The sequence below is a fragment of the Canis lupus genome, chromosome 1, assembly GCF_048164855.1.
Source record: "Canis lupus baileyi chromosome 1, mCanLup2.hap1, whole genome shotgun sequence".
Classification (NCBI taxonomy): Eukaryota; Metazoa; Chordata; class Mammalia; order Carnivora; family Canidae; genus Canis; species Canis lupus.
The window spans coordinates 41,997,250-42,021,705 of record NC_132838.1 but is presented as its reverse complement, the minus strand read 5'-3'; the positions used below and the strand labels follow the sequence as shown (position 1 = coordinate 42,021,705).

The window sequence follows — 24,456 nt, the reverse complement described above, 5'->3', positions numbered from 1 at the left end:
AATCCTAGGCACTGTGCCTTAGGAGTAAGTCAGCTCTGGACCACAAACTCTTGATTTTTTTTTTTTTTTCTTAAGTAGGTTCCACGCCCAGTGTGGAGCCCAACATAGAGCTTGAACTCACAACCCTGAGATCAAGACCTGGGATGAGAGCAAGAGGTAGACAATTAACCTACTGAACTATCCAGGTACATCTCAACTCTTCGTTTTTAAGCTACTCAGTGTTCTATTGTAAGTTAGGCAAAAGAACTACTAGGACTTTGTTGCCAGCAGTGAAGATCCACAGCAAGTAAACTGTTGTTTTTACCAGTTAACAAAACATTGATGAATTCTGAACTCTGACACAGTAAAGTCATCTTTACTCCATTAAAATACCATTTGTCCTTGTAATATCTTTGAGTACTTCAAGAAGAAGAATGCCCTGTATCAAATATTTATGATTCCAATAAAGCATTATTATTTTGCTAGTGAAAGGCAACAAAACTCTAATCCACTGGGGCACTTACGCTTTTAATTTTTTTTGTTTTCTTTTACTAGTGGTTAAAAAAAAAGGCCTGGTATAGAATTTAAGGTATAAACTTAGGAGTAAAAAATGATAATGCTATGCTCAGCAGACTGAATTTCTTCACTTATTTTCTACAGTTCTAGTAAGCATCAGATATATCACTGAGCAACATTAGCTCAACATTCCAGATCTTGACCAATAGCTTATCATGTGGTCAGAGAACGATCAAGTACTTAGAAAAGAAGCAAACTAAAATAACTGCCTTGACCTTAAAAAAAAAAAAAAAAGGCAGCCTAGGTGGCTCAGTGGTTTAGCGCTGTCTTTGGCCCAGGGCATGATCCTGGTGACCCAGGATCAAGTCCCATGTCGGGCTCCCTGCATGGAGCCTGCTTCTCCCTCTGCCTGTGTCTCTGCCTCTTTCTCTCTCTCTCTGTGTCTCTCATGAATAAATAAATAAAATCTCAAAAAAAAAAAAAAAAAGGCATGTCCCTTCCTTCCTTTGCCTTTTATCATTCATTGTGGATTTTCAAATATTACCACCACAAATTAGATTGAGACTTTAAATCTTGAAGAAAAACTAAAAGTTAAAAGGATGAGAAGAACTTTCCTAGCTGATAAAAAGCATTTAAAATATTCCCTAAGAGATCAACTCATTAATATGGGAAGAAATGACTCCAAATTGGGTCACACTGTGGCTTACTCTTCCTTACTTCATTTTTATTTTTCATAATATATATATATATAAATGTACATATATAAAAATGTACATATATATAAATATATATAAATATATATAAGTGTACATATATGCAAAGTATGCATTTTTCTTTCCTATTTCATCCTGTAGTTACCATATTTGTTATTCTGGCTTCCAAAATAGTTAAAAGAAAAATTTTTCCTGTGGTGTACATATACAAAAATAGTCAACAAATCTCAATTGTGAACATATTAATCTTTTAACATATTTCATATCCAAGTGACAAAAAAAGAAAAAAGCTCACATTTACAGCTGAAGTCTTTCCAGTGTCTGTGCTCAGACTCCCAATGTCCGTCTTTACCTGTAGTAGAAAGACAAAAATTAACTTGTTTCTTATCACTTTTCTAGAATTGTTTCAGTGGAACATGGATGACATATCAGGGCTAGTTCTAAGTCCAAAAGGACCACTGGCCAAAAAAGGCCAGTGTTTTCTGAGGAAAAATGCCACATCTATGCTACTGGTCTCTATAGTAGGCCTATAACAATAATCATAACAATTTCATTAAAAACAAAATATTATAGGATGCAGTATTAGAAAGTTAGTGATGTTAAATACTTGATTTTTCCTTTCCCTTGACATCCATGTAAAATTTAAAAAAAGATGTGAACTTCCAATAGCACTAAAAATTAAGCTCAGTGACCACGGGGCACCTGGGTGGCTCAGTCGGTTGAGCATTCGACTTTTGATTTCGGGTCAGGTCATGATTTTAGGGTTGTGGGATCGAGCCCTGCGTTGGGGTCCATGTGGAGCCTGCTGAAGATTCTCTATCTCCCTCTCCCTCTGCCCCTCCCTCTGCTCATGCTCTCTTGCTTTCTCTCTTTATCTCTCTCAAAAACAAAAACAAAACAAAAAACTAAGTTTAGTGACCTGCCAGATGCCAAGAAGAAATTCCCCCTCTTGGAAGAGAGATGAAAGCCAGAGAGTAGATGATTCTACTCAGTATCAACCACACTATCTCTATCTATGAAGTACAAGTCATGAACAACTTTCTAAGGTCATGGACACTTTATCTCTGAGTGTCTCTCCATGACTGTATCCCATTATCTTTGCAAAGTAGTTGAGGTGGGGGATGGAAGTCCTTAGGTGGTATTTACAGTGGTAAAATTTGGGGTGGCTTTTTTCTGGTCAATATTTTTAAAGGAAGGAACCGCAGATATTTCCATGTTTGTAGAGTTTTATTTTATTTTTTTAAAGATTTTTATTTATTTATTCATGAGAGACACAGAGAGAGAGGCAGAGAACAGGCAGAGGGAGCAGGCTCCCTGCAGGGAGCCCAATGTGGGACTCGATCCCAGGACCCCTGAGATCATGACTTGAGCCAAAGGCAGATGCTCAACCACTGAGCCACCCAGATATCCCTGTTTGTAGAGTTTTAAAGGAAAAACAAAATGTGCTTAGCAATTTATCAGCTTGATATCTTCATGATAAAACTTTAAAATATTCCAGTTGATTGAGGGATGAATCAAAATAAAAAGTTAGGAGTAGCACTGGTAAAGAGTGTTGAAAGCAGGTAAACAAGGAGTAAAGTATGTTAACTATTTTAGGAACAATCCAAATGGAGTGAAAACTTTCAAAGACTTTGAAAAATTATTTTTAAAAAAACTTTACTATAATAATTGGCTTCATCTAAGTCTGAAGCCCTGATCATGTTACAAAAAGTGGAGAAATTAGTAGGGATACATAGTGAAAGTGAGCTAATTTTATTTTGTATATGAGGGATTAAAAGTGCAGTTTTACTTATAGCACTAATAACATTTTTGTTTTTAAGTTGGAGAGAATAAAGAAATGATAAATATATTTAAACTTAGTTAAGTTTGAAAACAGTAATAAATATAATACAGGAAAGGCAAACATAGAAATAAAAGCAGGAATTTGTGATTTAGATATTTAAAAAGCAGTTGCTGGTTTATTAAAGAATGAAATACCTCATTGATAGATTTTAGGCAAATCTGGTCTTAAAATCCAACATGAAAATAGAATTACTAAAGGAATATATCACAGGCATGGAAGAGATTAAGAACTGAGTGTTGTTCAAAAATATCCTTGTGAATAACTTAACATCTCAATAGAAATAGTTTCTCAGATGGCATTTGATTATTAAAACTGAACCAGAAATATCAACTACAGAACTCATAAATAGGGTTTACTGCAAGAATTAAATAATTCCCAAACTACATAAAAAGCTTTGAGGATCAAGAACAGACGAGGCTCCCCAGTTTGTTTGATGAAGCTAGTATACAAGCTTGATAACCAAACATGATAGGACACAAAGAGAGAAGAGGTTTGTTTAACTTAAAGTAGAAAAGTACTAAGTAAAGTGCTTAGAAAACTCAATTTCTAGTATATTAAAATAATGACCAACGATATAAATTGGGTTACTCTAGAAATATTATATAAATGGATCTCTTGTGCTGTCAGTAGGTCACAAGAAATCAACACATATCTATATGTTCAAAGGTGCTAAAATAGCTGAGTTAAACTCAGTGCCTATATATGATCCCTCTCAATAACCTAGAAATAGAAAGATCATTGATCATAATTTTTTTTAAAGATTTTATTTATTTACTCATGAGAGACACAGAGAGATGCAGAGACACAGGCAGAAGAGAAGCAAGCTCCCTGCAGGGAGCCCAATGCGGGACTCCATCCTGGGATCCTGGGATCACGACCTGAGCCAAAGGCAGATGCTCAACCACTGAGCCACCCAGGTGTCACTAACCATGAGTTTTAGAAAGATCTATGGGACACCTGGGTGGCTCAGCGGTTAAGTGCCTCTTTCAGTTCAGGGCATGATCCTGGAGTCCTGGGATTGAATCCCACATCAGGCTCCCTGTAGGGAGCCTGCTTCTCCCTCTATGTCTCTACTTCTCTTTCTCTCATGAATAAATAAATAAAATCTTAAAAAAAAAAAAAAAGAAAAGAAAAAAAGATCTAAAAACAACAGGGTGCCTGGGTGGCAGTTGGTTCTGCGTCCGACTCCTGGTTTTGGCTCAGGGCATGTATGATCTCAGGGTCATAGAATCGAGCCCCATATAGGGCTTTATGCTCAGTGTGGACTCTGCTTGAGATTCTCTCTCCCACCCCCTTTCCCCCACCCCCACTTGCATACTCACTTTCACTCTCTCTGAAATAAATAAATATTAAAAAAAAAACACTAAAAACAACAACAGCATATTTATTGAAAAGTCGATAATAAAATATGCTCACAGTGCAATATGAAAGGAAATGAACAGGCCAAATTACCACCAATCACCAGGTGACAAGGTTGAAAATGCAGAAAAGTCAAGAGAAATATCTAAAAAAAAGCCTATCGGGAAGAGTGAAGGTGTCATAAGATTATCTGAAGCACAGTACATAAGAAGCAATGTTTTTTGTCCATTTGCAGCAATGACCAGTCACAAATGAATGAAAATGGAGACAGTCTGAAAATAGATCAGATTCAGAAAAATGATGCTTGCATAAGTAAAGAATCTACATAGAACACATTTAAGGAAATCTTTAGGACAATGGTTTCCTCATGAGAAATGATGAAAAGTACAAATATACTTTTTTAGAAAAGGAAAAAAAGCAGTACTTAGCCAGGAAACATGAGGTCAACCAATGTATTTATAGTTTTAGTCTGGAGATAGTGACCTGCCTGTATGAGAACAGCAAGAGACTTTTTACAATCAGAGATGCTTATTTATAGGTGAGTACTTGAGGGCCTCAGAGGCTATTCTATAAATTCAAGATGGGACTTCTAGAAAAAAACACATTAAGAATATTTGATTATCCGGCCTTAAGTGCAAAATCCACTCAGGGCATTAGAAACAAACAGAATTTGATACTAAAAAAATAAAAAAAAAACCAACCCCAAAAAAACCCTAAAACACATCATTACACTTTTAAAGGTTAAGGAAGGGTTATAAATAGCTATTGATGTTATATTTGTGAAAAGGAAATGCTGACTGCACGTCACTGAATCATGCTAAAACAGGTCACGTTTTATTGCTCTTGGCCACAGAACAATGTTAAACTTACAGAATTCAGGCAAGGTGATGTTTAAAATAAGTTAGATGGGCAAAATACAAGTAATGTGAGTTTGAGAAAAAATATAAATAAAATGTCAGTATTGGTCTTATAAAAAGGAGACAGAAGTCCAGAATGTGTCTCCATGTCCTTTTAGCTATGGTGTCTAAAATAAGTTTACCTTTAATGTTAAAAAGAGTCAGGACACTAAATGCTAAATGCCCTGACAACAACTACATGATTGATTCTAGTTAATCAGAATGAATGTTAAAAATTATACACAAAAGGGACCAACTTTGCTCTTTATATGGAGGACACAATAAGAGGCTTGTTCACTTTGCAGAACCGTAATACCCAGTGACTAGTAAAAGCAGCTTTTAATGGTCTGAGTAAGCGTGGCTTTAACAAGGCGCAATTTAAAGTCCCGTCTGATAAAACACTTGTATTATGATCATGACTTTGCAAAGACTCGTTGCATAAACATTCCCTTAAAATGTCAACTATGTGAAATACAGGAGCCCCAGAGATCTGTTCACAAGCACAAAATTTCTTATCTTTTTTTCTTGGGTGAAACACATGAACTTCACAAAAGAAACAAAGAAAGGGTGGAAATACACATAAGGGGCTACCAGAAATCACAGGACTTTAGACAAGTGTAGACCATAATGTAGTTAATAGTAACAATGCCAACAAAGGGCAAATGTTCCAAAGTCCCTCCCATAAATATCTGGAGAGTATTCCTTTTTTGTGCCCCCCGCCCCAGAAAGTATTCTTTAAATCAGTAGCACGAACGGTCAAATGGACAAAAACAAAAGTATTTCTGAGGAGATAGGCAATTAGATCATGTGAATCTCTGTACTTGGACCAGAGCTCTGCTTCTGCCCCTGACCTACCTGCCTGGAGCGCCACTGCACGTCTGTCCATTCCGATTTGAGAATGCGAGGCAACTTGTGACTCTAAGTCCGGGCCGCATAAAACCCCTTTCCTGCTTCTACCTGCCGCTCTTTGAGCTTCCTCACATCCTTCGTGAACCATAAGCGAGTAGCAACAGCCAGTGTAATTCAAACCTTCTTAAATTGGTTGCTGAAACCAGCTGGGCGGAGTGATATCATCTGCTGGTTTCAGAAGCCCAACATCTATCTACCCTCCTTGTTGCAACCACATCAACACTTTCCTTTCCCCTTCTCCCAGCTCCTGTACTCTGAATGGCATTAATTAGGCTAAACTGTTCATCATGTTTCATCCCCCTGGCTACTGTGATTGATTTATGAATAGGCACATGGCCCAAGGTGACCAACCAGGGCCAATGAGACCTAAACTGGGGTATTTTATTAAAATTACTGGTAAAACAGACTTTTTTACTGCTCCTATCCACCACAGATGAGAGAGGATTTAGAGGCCAGAGGTACTGCAACCATCCGTGCTTTCCCACATTCAAGGCTAGGTTTGTGAGATTCCTCTATGTTACTTTGCTAACTATGCAGTGCAATTGTTTGCCCTGATAGACAGCATTTCACTGCATTTCACTGGATACTTTGTGGTATATTTATATGCTTTCCTCTTGGGCCTTTAGACTATTTCCATTTTCTCCTCCTTATTACAAGCAAGGTTGTATGTGACCCTTGATTTCATGTTTCTACCTTTTATTTAACTGTTTTGGAACTGTGGGATACTGATCATATACATGGACATTACTCAGTAATACTATTTTTTTTCCAGAGTAATTGTACCAATTTATATCCTACCCACAGTACATGAGTTCACTTTGCTCCATACTATGCCAACACTTTATAATATTTTTTAATTACAGCTTTCTGAGTAGGAAATGGTATTTTTTTGTGGTTTTTTGTATTTTCCTAATTACTAATGAGGTTAAACATATTTTCATATGTATGTTGACCTTTTGTGTTCTCTTCATTTTGAGAAACTCGTTCATGAATTTTGCCCAGTTTACTATAGAATTATCTTTTTCTTGTGAATTGGTTGGAGCTTTTTATATGTTCCCCAATATATATAGATCCATATGCTTATTTTGGATTATGGTTTATCATCCGTGTCTCTCTTGACAAACAGAAATTCTTAAATATGATGCTCTAATATATATCTCTATGGAATAGTGATTTTTGTGTCTTATTTTCCTACATTAGGAACATGAAGATATCACATTTTTTTGATATCACATTTTTAACAAAACTTTAAAATTGTGCATTTCACATTTAAGTCCTTGATCCATTTGAAATTACTATGCATGCTGTGAGGCAGGGTTCTATTTTCATTTTTTTCCATAAGGATAACCTATTCTCCTCAGTATCACTTATTAATTTATCCTTTCAACTAATTTCAAGTTCAGCTCTGTCACATATCAGATTTTTTTTTAAATCTGTCTTGACACATAAACGTTCTATTTTTTTTTAAGATTTTATTTATTTATTCATGAGAGACATATATAGAGAGAGGCAGAGACCCGGGCAGAGGGAGAAGCAGGCCCCATGCAGGGAGCCCAACGTGGGACTCGATCCCGGGACCCTAGGGTCATGCCCTGGGCTGAAGGCAGATGCTAAACCACTGAGCCACCCAGGGATCCCCACATATCAGATTTCTATATAAACAAGGACCTGTTTCAGAACTTCTGTTTTATTGGTCTAATTATTTACCTCTATTGCCAAAATCACAATGTCTAAAAATACTATGACTTTATAACAATATAAATAACATCTCTAAATCCTTCTACCTGTTTTTTCTTCAGGATTCTTTTGGCTATTTCTGGATCTTTCTTCTGTATAAATTTTAGAATCAATCTAAGGCCCACCAAAAACTTCTTGGGTTTTGACTGGGATTGTACTGGACTTATACATGGGAGAATTGACATCTTTTACCTACTCCCCCCTCCCCCAATTTGTTAAGGTCTTTTAAATGTATCTTTCAATAAAGTTAAAGTTATTCCATTTTTTACATACAGGTTTCACAGATCTCTCACTAGACATATTTCTAGGGACCTTATTTTTCTTATTACTGGTGAGGACAACTTTTAATTATATTTGGAAATAGAGAAGTATTATTTATTCTATCTGTCCTTTCATGGAACAGGTTTTGGTTCTGAGATGCCATATGTACACATAGTTTCAGATATAAGCAAGGAAACCCACTAGCAATGGAATTCACAATAGAAACTGGTTGACCAAGGTGGAAAGGGAAGGGGGAGAATTAAAATGATCAAGCATTTCAGAAGAAGAATGTTAAACAATTATATGAATTTTTCATTCAATGCAGGTAATTATTTAAATACCTCAGACTTGGTTTTTATTTATTCATTCAACAAGTATTTAGGATCTATTATGTATAAGCATACATTTCAATTCTCAAAGAGACCTCTAAAGACAGACACTCTATAGCTTTCCCTTCGAGCTCAAGTCAATTTTTATTTCTAATTTGACATGTCTAATTGGTCATTTCTTTCTTTGAAAGAAATACAGTGGGCCTTAACCACTTTAAAAAAAAAAAAAACCCAAACCCCAGAATATGGAAGCAGAGACTATGGAAAAGGGGTACAAATCTTTCAATAGCTAGTATTTGTTAGTTTCTTTACTAGTCAATATACCACTCTTACCTACAATTTTATTAAATTATTTAGTGAGCACTAGTATGTGCCAGGTGCGAGGTTATGAAGTGAGTAAAGGACAGTGGTCTACAAGAAAATCTTCTCCTAATACAAAATGGATGTATCCTTGGAAAAACTGTACACATCAAGCAGTTTGAGTTGAATTGTTTTCAGTGGCATTTTAACAGATACATTAGGAAAAATTTGTCAAAATGAAGGTTCTACTCATTCAACTCTGATGTTAGATATCAAGTTTGTATACCTTATCAGGCACTGCATGCTGCATATAAATAAAATTTAGAAGTGAGTTAAACTCTTAAGACAACTTCAGTTTTGTTTTTTTTTTCTTAAAGATTTTATTTATTTATTCATGAGAGAAGCAGAGACATAGAGGGAGAAGCAGGCTCCCTGCAGGGAGCCTGATGTGGGACTTGATCTCAGGACCCCAGGATCATGCCCTGAGCCAAAGGCAGATGCTCAACCACTGAGCCACCCAGGTGTCCCGACAAATGCAGTTTTTAGCTTGCATCAATTCCTGGGATCCACAGGACCATGAACCAATACTGGATAGAAATGATTGAAGCTATACATTATTAAAATATGGTAAGCAGATACTGGATACTTCCCAACTCTGAGGTATATTTCATGGTAAGAAACCAAAAGCAGATAGACAACAAAAAACTGTGCACACCTGATTTTGCTATTTCCTGTTTTGTTTTGTTTTTGAAGAGACTAACAGTTGACATAATTACTTGACAAAGGATTGTTAATTCTAATACTTAATCAGAAATTAGGAGTTCCAGCAGGTGACCCCTTCCTCATGATTCCCCCTGCGCTCCCCCTTTTTTTCATTCTTACAGCAAATTGGGCCTCTTAATAAGGAAAAGCTGGCCAAATAGAACTGGGGATTTCAACATCATTTTCTTTTATTGTTCAATGTTGGAGGTGACACTGGGCAAAAATGTGAAGTAGTGAATGATTCTTGAATGAATGACCTTTATTCAAGTGCCATTAAAAGCACTAGGACTGCAAAGAAAAATACTGAGTCTTTGCCTGAGACAGCAGGCATCGGAGGGATGCCTATCAGTGAACAGAATGGATGGTAGCTATATCACAAGTGCTACTGTACAGCTATCAACACATTCCTAACTCCCTTTCCTATCACCCAAGCAACCCACGCTACTCCTGAAGTGCCTGGAATGCATCCAACAGCAGAGCACCAACCATGTACCAGGCACAGGCACTGACAATTCAACAGTCACTAGGACAAATATGGTCCTTGCCCTCGCAGACCTTCCAGTCAGTGGGATGAGGTGGGGGTGGAGTCACAGATTCGGCTAACAACCAAGCCCAGAGGCAGCTGTAGGTATACAGTGTGCTCTTGAAAGCATAACAATAATACAATTTTAATATTAAAACTTGGGGCTTGGTAACACATTGGTGGAGAAATATTATAGGTAAGGCAAAAGTTTCCAAAGATCTTCAGGTCCAGACATAAATAAGAAGCAGGAAGATGACTGGAAGTTAGTAAGATTTGGTGCATTCTGTACTTAATAACACGGAGGAAGTCACAGAAATGGATGAACTTTTCTAAGCAGAACAATTTTATAAGGAATACTTTCTATAGATTAGAGTGCATGAGCTTCTTTCAATCTAGATCAATAATCATCTGGAGCAATTCAGATGTGTTAGCAAGCGGGGAGAATGAATGATGTTAATTAATGTAGAGAAATTCCCTAAAATGAACAGGATTCAGATGGATGTGGTTTTTAAAGCTGGAATTTCATAAGAAAAATTGATTTTAGTAGGAGGAAATAGAAGATACCATGTTTGTTGTGCTAGTTATTTGATAATCTAGTATTTTGGGAGATAGCTTTAAAAATCTGACTTTGTAGTTGCCTGTTTATTTAATGGTGGAGTATTGAATTTTTTTAAAAACTGGGCTTCTGTAAAAACACTACTTTTATTCAGGCAACATATGGAAAAAACTGTTACATCATTTCAGAATGTTATATTTAGAAAGGTAATTTCCTTTCACTGAAGGCCTTTTTTTTTTTTAAACCTTTCCACATCAGTCAAGAAAAACAGCCTTTGACTTCAGTTTTTAAAAAATGAACTACCAAATATATCACCGAGTTTTTATTTAACATCCATCTTGAGGATATTTCAATGAGCTTTCAGGTTCAGGGAGGAAAAAAAAAGGAAACATGCATGTGGAGGGCAGACTTCCAATAAAACATTTTACAGTTCCTACCGAACAGTGATTTATTCATCTTCTTGCTCCTTGCCATTACAGCAACTAGGACTTCCTGGAAATCTTTGGTTTTGCAAATGTGGTCTCTTTTTCCTCCTAAAAGAGGGAAATGCTAAAATTGACTTATGTAGCCCATGAGGAAAATAGATGGGTGTTAATTGACGTATGCATAGAAACCCTGTCATTTTAAATCTGTACTTGAGAAAACGATTTGTCTTTTTATTAAATATGTCATTAGCATACGTAGTATGTGCTTAGACAGTTATTTTGCTGATTTAAAGATTCAAACTTGACATGAATGCCATTTCAAAAATATTTCAGGGAGTCTACACTTAACACCACGAGCAGATAAATGTTTCTTCAGCTTCGGCTTAGATGCATTTTTTAGCCAGATACATGAGTATATACAAGTTACAAAAGCCTGTAATAGCATGGGCCTTTGGTCATGTGATATTAAACCCAGAACAAAGGGCAGGACTCTAGTGCACAGATATACTAGATAGGACACACTGCCACAATTTTCACTATGACACTGAAATATGGTAGCTATGAAAACACTGAAATGTAGTGTCTACTCCCATAAAGTTAGTTAGAATTGCACTTTCCTGGGCACCTGGGGGGCTCAGTTGGTTAAGCCTCTGCCTTTGGCTCAGGTCATGATCCCAGAGTCCCAGGATAGAGCCTCTAATCTCAAGGGGCTCCCTGCTCAGGGGGGAGTCTGCTACTCCCTCTGCCCCTCACCCTGCTCATGTTCTCTCTTTCAAGTAAGTTAATAAATAAAAATCTAAAAAAAAAAAAAAAAAGAATTGCACTCTCTAATATAAATGTTCAGCACCTACAGATACATGTTTAACATCTATTTGCCCCATGGGACCATGTAAGACCCCATTTCCTTTGTGTGCAACAGCATGCCCAATGTCTACCATAGGGTAGTTGCTCACAAGTAATTATTAAATGAATGATTGAGTAAAATATGCTTATTGAGTCGGTATGGTAAGCAGGGTTTCAAGAATCCAGTGGATAAATGTTGACAAACATTTTTTACAGAAGAAGGGGCTGAAAATATAGGAATGGGGAAATCATCAAAAGTTCCCTGAAAAAAACAGGAGGAACTGGGACCTAGGGGCTGGAACCCAGTGATAAATAAGGCTGGAATACTTCAGCTGTTATCACAAAGGACAGGCATATGAAAGTTACTAGGTTTGATGGCAGGCCATGGCCAGCATGTTCTTAGGTGATTTCTAATTTTTCTCTGGGAAGTAAAAGACCAGATCATCTTCTGAATGTGATAAGCAAAAATGTGTATTTGGGAAGTAGGGAAGCCAAGATTCAGAGCACTTGGAAGAATGGGGCATGAGCTAAGTCTGTCAGTATCATACTTTGTGTCATCAACCGCCAGGTGATCGAACCGTAGGTAAGATTCTGGCCTGGGCATGTGTGTAGCAGAGAGCAGGTAGGAAGGGTAAGGAGCATCACAGGAAAAGCCTTGGCTTTGGCATCAGAAGACCTGCATCCATGCCCAAGCTCTGCTAGCAATGAGTTGTTGGACTTGGAGGAATCACTTTGTTTCTTTACCTACTAGGTTTCTGCCATTTGTAAAAATGATAGGGTGGCATAAAGATCTCCAAGGTCCCTTCTAGCTCCAAAAGGGCTAAGTCTTTATAAAATAACCAGCAAATGGTCTAATGGCTACATAATTAACACAGAATAAAAATTCAGAATTTTAACTGTCTTGGTGCATGGCTTTATTACTGTTTGGCCTAGATTACACCACCACCTCCCCTCTGGTCTGCCCCTAATCCCACTTCCATCCTGTCATCTCTACAACTAATATGATCATGTGACTTTCGGTTTCTCTGCTTCAATCCTTCCAAAGGTCCCCCCACTGCTGTCTGGGTGAATCCAGACTACTCAGTCCAGCCCAGGAAACCCTGTGTCATCAGTTCTGGCCTCACTCATGGCTTCCCTGAAACACAAATTGCAAAATGGTTTTTCAAGAGGAAAAGGAAAGAAAAGAAAAGAAAGGAAAAGAAGGAAGGAAGAAAGAAAAAGCATTTTCTCTATTAAAGCAAAAATTTTAAAAAGGGTTCTTTATCCCTTAAACATTCCTATTTACTACTCTAGGGATATAGGTATTGTCATTTGCTATTTTAAGATAGATAGTCCAATTTAGAAACATCAGACTCGGAGATGTGGGCCAATCACTTCTCTGTAGCAACAGTAAGAATTTGTGGCTTAGTTAAAATATACTAAAGTAAATGCCTTTCACTTTTCAAGGTGAGTACAATATAAGTTAAAGCCTTCCTAAAAGAAATGGGCTTTCCAGAGGAAGTGAAGAAAGAATATAAATAACATTACCCTGTTCATTAAAAGAATGGTATTCAATGATGTTTACACAAGTGGCTCTCACTCTTTAAACTTAAATCTAAATATATTTTAAAAGCTGTATGTAAAGTAGTAATTTACTGAAGTCAAACCACAGAGAAATTTCAGGAATGCACCCAGGTTGTATTATTCTATTCTCAGCTATATAAAGAGAATCTTAATAGTTTCTATTTTGGTCATCTATTGACTAATTGTTACTTAAAAGAATTTTACAACACAAAATAATTTGAAAAACTGTTGCAATCCAGTGAAGTTTCTATGTGAGAGGTGGAAATGTAAGCCCCTAACCACAGATTTGCTATTTTTACACAAAAGGTACCTGGCAGGGGTAGCTCTATCCGGTCATTAGAACTCCCCCATCCTCTCCCTCCCATGCCTGGGCATTTTCTGGCCCTCTTGACACCCTTATTTGCCTTCATTTTAGGAATTATACAGTAGAGGGGTGACCTTCAGCAAGAGTGAGAGAGAGAGAATGACAAGAAAGGTTCAAGCAGGGCCAAGGAGTGTTAAGAGAAAGGGAAGCTGCTATGGCTGACAGGGCCTCAGAACCTTTTAAGTAAATGGGGTGGAGGGAGAGCGATCAGAGGAAGTTCTAGGGAAGAGTCTGGAAATGGAAGGAAAGACATTTATAAGCAAAAGGAGAACATAGGAAGGTAGGAAAGCTTAAATGTTCCAAAAAACCAAGATCGGTAACTTAGCCAGAGCTAGGATTTGGGTAGAAAACAGTAATATATTCTATCTAAAAATTAACAAATTAAAGAAGTGTTCGATGCTGGAAAAGAAAAATTCTAAGCAATCCAAGAGGATCATCTGTTAAATTCACCATTGTAAAGAGCAATACTTTCGCAAGGGCTGTATAATACTCAGTCATATTCCTTTCATGGAAAAAAAGAAAAAGAATGGGAATGCTCTTAGATTTTTTTTTTAAAGATTTTATTTATTTATTCATGAGAGGAACACAGAGAGAGAGAGAGAGAGAGAGAGAGAGAGGGAGAGAGAGGCAGAGACACAGGCAGAGGGAGAAGCAGGCTCCACACAGGGAGCCTGATGTGGGACTCGATCCTGAGACTCCAGGATCAGGCCCTGGGCTGAAGGCAGGCGCTAAACCACTGAGCCACCCAGAGATCCCTCTTCTCAGATCATTAAATAAATAAGTGCCAAAACAGAAAACCAATGAACTAAATGATAGAATTTATATGGCTAAAGACTCATTCAGTAGGCTGCAAAATTTAAATCTTCAGAACATATAGAAAAAACAAAGAGAAGGAAAATATGAAAGACATGAAGAATTGATTCCAAGAGGTCCTAAACCCATCTATTGGAGTTCTCTGTGAAGACTGCTTAAATGTTAATGGGGAGAAAATATCCTGAGCCTGAGCAGACTTCAGGTCACAAAGATCAACAAAAAAAGATTCATGGTAAAAGATCATTGGTGAAATATCAGAGCTAAGGATAAAGTGAAAATTCCCAAAAGCCTCAAAGAGGTAAACAGAGAGATATACAATCAACCAAGTTATAAGAATCAGTCCAGCACCAGACTTATCGGCTACACTAGATTGTAGGTATCCAAGGGGCAATGTCTTCGAAGTAGAAGAACTATCATTTTGAATCTAGACTGAAATTATCAATCAAGTGTGAAAGCAAAATCAGACATTTTCAAACATGCAGTAACAGAGCTTATCATCCATGCATATTGTATACAAAAAGCTACTCCAAGGAATAGTCTACAAAACAAAGATGGGAATCGAAGGAACAGGACGACATGGCATGAAAAAAATAATAGGAGCCGAATATAATCCCAAAGTAGAGGAGTGTATAAATGAAGCTGTTGGAAAAATCTCTTTCAAGCAGCAAAATTCAGTGAGCCAGGATGGAATTTCATTCTCTATAGATCTGACTATATTACTTGACTACACAGTGAATATTTGAATATTGGCTTTCAAGTGTTAGAAATCATCCATAGACAAAATAAACATTCATAGTTAGGTTGTAAACAATAAGTACAACAGAAGTATTAAACCATGATACCATAAAAACAATTACAGTCTGACACGCTAGGAGGTTATAGTTAGGGGCTGACCCTTCTGACACCGAGGGGGTTCCCGGGCATGGGACTTCCAGTGTCCAAACTGGGAAAGTCCTGGGTAAACCAGGACTAGTTTGTCACCTTAGTCAGGGTGGAGAAGAGGTGAGTGAAAGACGCTAACATCCCCATTTTGCAGAGCCAAGGCTCAACAGAGGCTCTAGAAAAGAAATAAGTTGGTGACAACCAGCATCAATATAGCAACTGTTAGCAGTGGCTGAACTTGCAAATGAGGTTTTTATGTTTGATTTCAACCCCTTGCAAATGATTTAGATTTTTAAAACAAGACATCCATTTAGAGTTGAATAGGCCAAGACTTATTCATGAGGCATCTAACAAAGAGAATGTTTTAAAGTGAGCAATACCTAAGGCCGCAGACATGGGGAGCTAACTAAAAAATGATCAAGCAAGAGATTTTTATTCAAACTGTGATTTGAAAGCAAGAGTATAAACAAAACTGAGGACAGGAAGATCTCCCTTGTTCAGAAGCAGTGCCTGTATTCTTTGTGAAGTATGGATGGTCACAAGAAAGGACGGGGGAAGAAGTCTTTAGTGAATCAGAAAAAGAGACCAAGTGAGTCCAGTTAATCACATAACAGGCCAGTAGAAATCACACGATCACAGCTGCTGCTAGGCAAACCTGAGTGGTTGGGCCCCTCCACCTAAAAGCTGCTCAAAAGACATTCTCTATGACTACTTAAGGATGTTATATATCACATTAAGAAAAAAAAGCCTGAATGACATACCATGATCTGGTTGTTTTATGCCAAACTGTTACTCACACAAAAAATTCAAGGGCACCTGGGTGGCTTGGTCGGTTAAGGGTTTGCCTTCAGCTCAGATCATGATCTCCGGATCCTGGATGGAGTAGGCTCTGGGGCTCAGTGGGGAGTCTGTTTCTCCCTCTCCCTCTGCCTCTCTTCACCTCCTTGCGCTCTCTCCCTCTCAAATAAACAAATAAAATCTTTAAAAATAATTCAAAATAGGGCTTCTTTTCATGAGCATTAACACTTTGAAGTCTGTCTAATGACTCTGAAGAGGGATTTGTATCTATAGATTTTTTTTGTCTTTAAAGAGAACCCAAATCTTAGGTATGCTGAAGCCAATTATTTACACAGGAAGCTATTGACTTATCTACAAAGGATAACACAACCCTGAAAGACAATGATTGTTTCATTCCCTTCAACTTAAGAATGCCCTCTGTTAACACCTCAAAGACACATTATTTTAAATTTAAAATGGAAAAAGCCCATAGTCTTGCCTTCTATAAGTCACAAACTACCAAGCACATAATCAAAATCCATTATGAGCGTCATCCAGTACACAGAACTAGGGCCCAGGATGCATTTAACACCTTACTGGGTATCTTGCCAAATCACCTCACATTTATCAAGTTTCCTTATTTCAAGATTCACTTGACATTTTAAAAACATACCTGAAATCAGGATGTGGCTTATAATCAACAACATTTAACGTGTCTGGGTTTACTTAGGCTCCCTGATGCTGTTCAATCAATTGAGTATTTTAAAAATCCAGAGTGCAGAAACTGAGAAAATGCAAAAATATCCCACCCATAACTCACTGGAAACGTGTCTGAACCCAGGAAAGAAACATAAAAATATTTAGCTCCAGATAAGCTGAAATGTTGGTCGTATAAGTGAAGACAACTAAGATTAGAAATATTAAAAAGGACAAAATCAGACCTAAATAGGCATATTTTCCAATTCTTGTGAACTATAAATTATATATAGTGAATCCACTAATTCCAGCAGAAAAAAAAACAGAACCATGATTGCTCAACTAGGTCCACCCATAGCTTTTACATTTATTTTAATTACAAGACTCTTAAAATGCTCGTTCAATTATTTCAGGGCATTAAAAATATTTCAATATCATTTATCAAAAGTGAAATTTGCAGTGCATAAGTCTCTACAACTCCCCAAAACAAAAAATATATATATATTTTAAAGCAGCGAAAGCTGTAATTCACTCGCACTCCAGGAAGCAAATTGAAATGTACTGGAGTAAATGTAATGAAATAATGTAAAACATTTGTGTGAAATTCAAAGTATTCTGTTATAAATCCTTCATGTGTAGGGAGCATATCTGTCCACATATTCATTTCCTTCCATTTTCAGTGACAGCTCTATTGAATATTCAAATTAAACGGGATTGAGAACTAATTATTTTTCCAGAGGAAGAGTCACTCAACCACTTTAAAACTTGGGTTGTTTTAAGTATCTTCATCCAAAAAAAAATTGTCCTAATTCTTCTGGGAAGAATAACATCCCATAAATTCCTACCCACCCCTGCCCCTGAAGTCAGTTACAAATCACAGCCTTGTAATTCTCAGGAAAAGACACTGGTGTTTGTAATAATCCCAAAGCACGGAAATGACGATGTACCTCCAAGCACTCACTGTATTCTCTACAAAATAAAGATTTATTGTTCGACTGCTTGATCACTTTAGTGGGTTTTCTTCCCGAATTAGGCTTTGAATCTGGAATTGAAAGTTAAAATTTTCCATATGTCTGAATTTAAACCACTTGATCTAGTCATGGAAAAACTGATTTACTATTTCAGTTAAGATATTTTAAAGGTTTATTTCTATTCACTTTATTTTATATATATATATACACATAAATCTTTTATATATATTTTTATATATATTTTATATATATATATATATATATATTTTTTTTTAAGTTTTATCTCAAAGCTAAGTTTCAGGCTTCCATGCAGTCTTCAAGTTAGTCTTGAATGTGGTTCAATGATAGAAATCAACATGGCAACGGATAACGAACCAAGGGTATATTATGTGCTTTATGCTTTATTTTATTTTATTATGTGCTTTATGCATCCTATATCTTTTTTTTTTTTTTTTTTTATGCATCCTATATCTTTTCTCTCCAGCAATTGTTTAAAATGTCTCCAAATCCAACAAGCTTTCCTAGACTCCCCTGGGCTACATATTTTCCCTATACTACTTATGCTCCAGCACTCATGCAGCCGCTGGATCACACGCTTTGTTTTAAAAGACATGTAGGTTAGTTGACCCTTGCTCCTAAGTCACATGAGAAACCAGTCTGATCGTCTCTCATGCCTTCTCTTTACTCATGGCCCTCTGCATGTAAGTAGTACCCCACACACTGACCAGCACGTAGTAGGTCATCCATTTTTGAGTGGGTGAGTACATATTTTAGCCATCAACCTGCATTCAGCACAATCTTTGATTCTCAGTGGGAGAAAAAAAAAGCCAAATTGGATTTTTTTAAAGATTTTATTTATTTATTCATGAGAGACACACAAAAAGAGAGAGAGGCAGAAAGAGAGAGAGAGAGGCAGAGACACAGGCAGAGGGAGAAGCAGGCTCCATGCAGAAGCCAGACGCAGGACTCAGTTCTGGGACCCCAGGATCATGCCTGGGCTGAAGGCAGGCGCCAAACCACTGAGCCACCCAGGGATCCCCCCAGATTGAATTTTTAATCCTGTGCTGGACATTGATACTTCTCCCAGCCACAATTATTTATCTGAGTCAAATGTGATACCATCACCAATTCCCAAAGCTACCCGGTATGGTTTTCTCTCACTACCACCTTGAACTTGCATTTTGTTGTTGGAAGTTTAAATTACCTTGCTATTTTTTTTAAAATTTATTCATGAGACACACACAAACACACACACAGAGAGAGAGAGAGAGAGAGAGAGAGGCAGAGACAGGCAGGGGGAGAGGCAGGGGGAGAAGCAGGCTCCCTGAGGGGAGCCCGATGTAGGACTCGATCCCAGGACTCCGGGATCATGACCTCAGCCAAAGGCAGACACTCAACCACTGAGCCACCCAGGCATCCCAGGGTCACTGTTTATGATCTTCTACTCCCTCATCTCTCACTGACTCCACTTATGCTTCTATTCTCTTGTTCTGCTACTGAGATGAGAGCAAAAGAGGAACAGGTGAGGTACAGGTCTTCAGAGGCTCTTGATCTTTACTTAATAGCTTTAAGCAAAGTCTTCAGTCTTGGGTCTCCAACCACCTATCAAACTGCTCCATGACAGTGTCTTGTCTGATTACCCAGTAGGGGAAAGCCCCTCACCCCACCTGCTTTGCACGGATCCCAGCAAATCTCACACTGTGCCTTGAACGCTAGCAGGACTGCACTGCCCGTAGCCACCTCGGATGGACACACCTTCTCCTGCCTCTCTGGACTCTGTCTTGCCCTTACCTCTACCTGGCATGTCACTCCCACCCTTCTTTGCTTGGCCTACTCTCTTCCATCTCTCATGACATGTCTCTAGCATCAATGACCTCCTTCAGGATGACACCCCAAACACTGCATTTCCCGAGGATGCTGTTGCTCTGCTTCTTCACTAGAACTGTGACCTCAGGGGCAAAATGCTGTCTCATCTGTGGGACCTCAGGCCCAGAGTCAGTATTCAAAAATGTGAAGCTGAATTATGACTCTTCAAAGGAGAACAAATCCATTCGTTGGTTGCTCCCAGATGGGAAGTGTGCTTTTTGGCTTAGTGAAAATAAATAAACTTTGGGGGGAAAAAAAAAGCATTGCATAAGGTATTTGCACAGAATGGTTTAAAAGCCTAAATAAATAAGTAAGTCATTAGCAAAATATCAACTAAATTGGAAAAGGGAATTTCAAATGAAATCATACTAGAATTGCCTGCAAACTTTAGTTATTTGGTAACCTCTAACTTAAAGCCAGCTGGTTTCCTCAGGAAATTTTTGGTAAATAAAACCAGCGAGCGGTGATATGTATGATTTCATTACAAAATTTTTAAAATTTCTTTTTATTTATTCATTTGAGAGAGAGAGACAGCACAAGCAGGGGAGGAGGCAGAGGAAGAAGAAGAAACAGACTCCCTGCTGAGCTGGGAGCCCAACGTGGGTCTCGATCCCAGGACCCTGAGATCATGGCCTGAGCCAAAGGCAGACCTTAACCATATGAGTCATCCAGGCGGCCCTCATTACAAAACGTTTTCAAAAGTATTCTTGAAAACATCACGTCGAGACAGTTCCTTATTCTCCTCTGCCTTGTCTTTTAACCACCAATGTCCCTAACACCAATGTTGTGTATTTCAGAATAAAAAGTTTGCAAAATGATTCTCTGTACCTCCATTTATTGTTTCCTGAAGTTGGACTCACAAAGCTAACTGTAGGCATTATGACTGATGAGGCACTTGAGAATACTTTATTACAAAGCTTATCTTCTAAGAAATGCTCAAAGTGGTCAAAGATAGTGGCTGCAGACTAGGATATATAGGATAGTAGGATCCCATTTTTGGAAAAAAGACATGTTTGCAGGAAAACATCTAGAAGGACAGAAAACAAAAATGTTCCACGTGGTTGCTTCTGGCTGGTGGGATTAAGGTGTGTGACCTTTTTTCCCCTCCCTGTCCCCAGGCATCATGTATCACTTACATGCTTCTTTATTTAAAGTCTTTTACAGGCACCTGAGTGGCTCAGTGGTCAAGCATCTGCCTTTGGCTCAGGTCATGATCTTGGGGCCCAGGGATCCAGTCCTGTGTCAGGCTCTCTCCAGGGAGTCTGCTCCTCCCTCTGCCTGTGTTTCTGCCTCTCTCGTGAATGAATGAATGAATGAATGAATGAATGAATGAATGAATGAATGAATAAATAAATAAATAAATAAATAATTTAAGTATTTTAAGTAATAAGTAAACTGAGATGCACTTCATGGACCTCAGAAACTCTGATCCCCTCTGAGCCTTCCTCACACCATTCACTGGAGGAACATTAGCCTGAGCCCTAAGGTCAGCCTGAGAGCAGCTGGATCTGCAAGAAAACTGTGACAATGTTTCTGAGGGCTGAGATGATTTAATATAAAAATGTAGGAAAGGGATTGAAACTCAGGTAGTTGTATATGTGTGCCTGACAAGATTTCTAAGTGCATTTTACAGGTTCGACGGGTATTTCTTCATCTATACTTGACGTTTAATTCATTAAGACTCAGTCCATATGTAACCTGCTCTGGGAATCTTTTTCTGTTCAGTCTGGGTTAGGCTAAGTGCGCCTCCTATGTGCTCTTGAACTTTGAACACTTCTACCAGCCAGGCATTCCCTCCCCTGCACTGCAATACCTTTCTCCTGTCTGTGTTCCCAAAGAGACTCTGGGTGACAAGGGGGTGCCTCTTTTTCTCTTTTGCTCATCACCTGACAACAGTGCCTTACACATGCTACTTGATGCTCAACAAGCATCGACTGAATGAATGAATGAATCCACCCACAAAAGGTACTCTCCTGAATCCTGGGTACAGTGGTGGCTGCCCTTCCACGATGGGTAGGCAATCGTCTGTGTCCCAAGCAACAAAGGCAACAGAATACCCCAGAAACTGGCCTACAATGTGATCAGGAGGCCTTTAAGTGAGATTGAGATAGCCCAGCAATGCTCACGGGAAGGCAGTGAGAGGGGCATGTCTTAAAGCTCAGGCAGGTCTTCAAGATGGAAGGGAGAACTTCTAGAAGGAGAATGTTGACAGCAAGAGTCAGAGGCAGGAAGAAACATGGCGTGTTTGAGGCAAACACGCATCACAAATAAGCACATTACACATCTCTCCAGACTAACCCATTCTCCCCACTTGGCCTGATTCCTCCACTGCCTCTATGGTCCTTACTCTCTCTGTCTTTCCCTCTCTCACGTGGAGCCCCCATGGAGCAGGGAACATGTCACTCCTCTTCAGATCAACAGTGATCTTCTCTCCCATTTTACTCAGAGTTCACTTTCTACACACTTTCTATACTGACAATAGACCATGTGTGCCCCCTCATATGCTTGGTCATTTGCTAGATGGAAATGTGTGGTTATGTCTTTTATCCTACTATATATATGCTAGAGAATAGTGTTGTAACTGTAATTTGGGGTGTTCCCAAAGTGCCATTCACATGGTAGCATTCAAACATGTTGGACTGATTCACATCTGAACAGGAATCTCACCTAACATGCAAGAGTCCAAAGCTTATTACAGAACTGTGTTGCTATTGGGTCTCAGAACCCTGGTCAGGGCAGTTTTCATACTCAAGGATGCACCTTCAGGCATTGCTGGATCAAGGGGTGCTTGATACTTGAGCATGCTGCCTCTGCAAGCCACCATTCCTGCTTTCCTACAGTAAGCCCTGCGACATGTGTTAGAAACCTAGTGAGTTTACGTGCACCACCTCTGGGCCTGTTGGGCAGGCGATGCACATCTCCGTGTTGGCAGAGCATTATCAGAGAGGCGTCTGCTTCCTTACCTTCCCCCTCATCCCCACCAGCTGAACAGTTCTCACTTATCCATGTAGTTGAACCACATATATTTATTAGAACAACTTTACGCTGTGCTTGTAACCATGGACAGCTTTGTTGCCAGCCATGAAAAGCAAGTAAATAGAAGGAAACTATTCAAATGGCAGACCTTGTGTTCCGAGTCATGTCCGCCCAAGCAGCTGACACTCACGAGTGGACACAAACCTCAGGACAAATCAGGGCCAGGAGAAACCTTGTTGCTTTCAAACATCCATTCTATGCATGAATAAAGGACTGTTGTGTTTTGTAATCATTAAGAGATGTTCTGTGGAAAAGAAATTACAAGAATGAATAATAAGATTAAAAATGACAATATCACAGCCTGTGTATACTATTTAGGCAAAAGATGACCCTTTGCAGGGACTGGATGCTCGTGCCATCTGCACATGGTGACCCTGGAAATGTAAAACCTAATCTTATTAATACACTGCTTTTTCTTTTCTCAAAAGGAAAGTGACCCCTCCTCATCCTATTCATAATAGGTTGTGATAAGTGGCCTAGGTGAGTACTTTTCACCATAAGTGAGCCAATGAGACTTCTAAACATGAACATGCCCGTGCTTATTGTTTTTCTTGTACCTTAATGGTTCTTATAAAAATAAGAGGATCGGACTAACATGTAAATTACTATTTAGCTCCAAGGTGCTAGGATTTATATAATGTGGTGCTTATGTATATATAATATTTATATAAACGTATATATATTTACATGTAAAAATATTACCTATAACACACATAGGCAAACATATGGCTTCTCTGAAAGTCACAGCCCATGGCATAGGCACAAACAGCCAAGAGGCCTGTCTAAAATTCAAGACATTTGATAGGCAGTGTGCACAAGCCGGTCTCTAGCAAATAATAAGCTCTTTATATCCATAAAATGACTCTCTCATGACAAAAGTATTACTCTTCACCAAAATAATGGAGAGTCATATACAAGCTTCACTGGGTAATTTTTGGTTGAAAAAAGCATCACAACTGCAATGAAGAATACAAGTATTTAAAAAGTGCCCACACCTCTCCAGTCAGAGGAAACGTGTGTTCCCAGCCAAGGTCTCCACAGAGGGGCTCCTACCGGCACACCCTGCCTTCTGCGCCCAGGTTCCCCTGTTTCTCTGCTTCTGTTCCAGCCACTGTTCCCGACAGCTTTGGCTCCCACACTGAAGATATGCCTCCATGGAGGGACCCCTTAGCCCCTCAGCACAGAGCGCCACCTGCCACATCTCAAGGTGCTATCTGGTACAAGTGTCATCAGCCGTAGTGACAGATGCAGCCCTCAACCCTGCTCCTAGACCCTCTGAATGTGCACCTGCATTTCTCCTTGCTCCCCAGGTGACTCTGACCTAGAGTAAAGGGGGGCAGTGTTGCTCTAGACTTTACCACACAAGATGGGGCATTAGTTGTGACCCCTAGATCCAAAGTAGAGTCTCTAACCACAACTTCTTCCCAGAATGCTCTGCGCCCTACCCTGCCCCCCACCACACATACATCCAGACATCTCTTCTCTAGAACCCAAGAGTCCTCTCCCTTTACACTGCCCATCACGGACCCCTCCTTCC

At 38.8% G+C, this 24,456-nt stretch overlaps 1 protein-coding gene across 2 annotated transcripts in view; it reads right to left on the bottom strand.

Moving 5' to 3' along the window:
• The window catches only part of PLEKHG1 (pleckstrin homology and RhoGEF domain containing G1), a 224,429-nt gene that overhangs the window by 167,246 nt on the left and 32,727 nt on the right, over positions 1 to 24,456 (bottom strand). For both annotated transcript variants that reach the window (XM_072827783.1, XM_072827755.1), the window contains exon 2: positions 1,504 to 1,560. The gene's annotated coding sequence lies outside the window, so the exon portion shown is untranslated. The remainder of the gene's footprint in view (positions 1 to 1,503; positions 1,561 to 24,456) is intronic.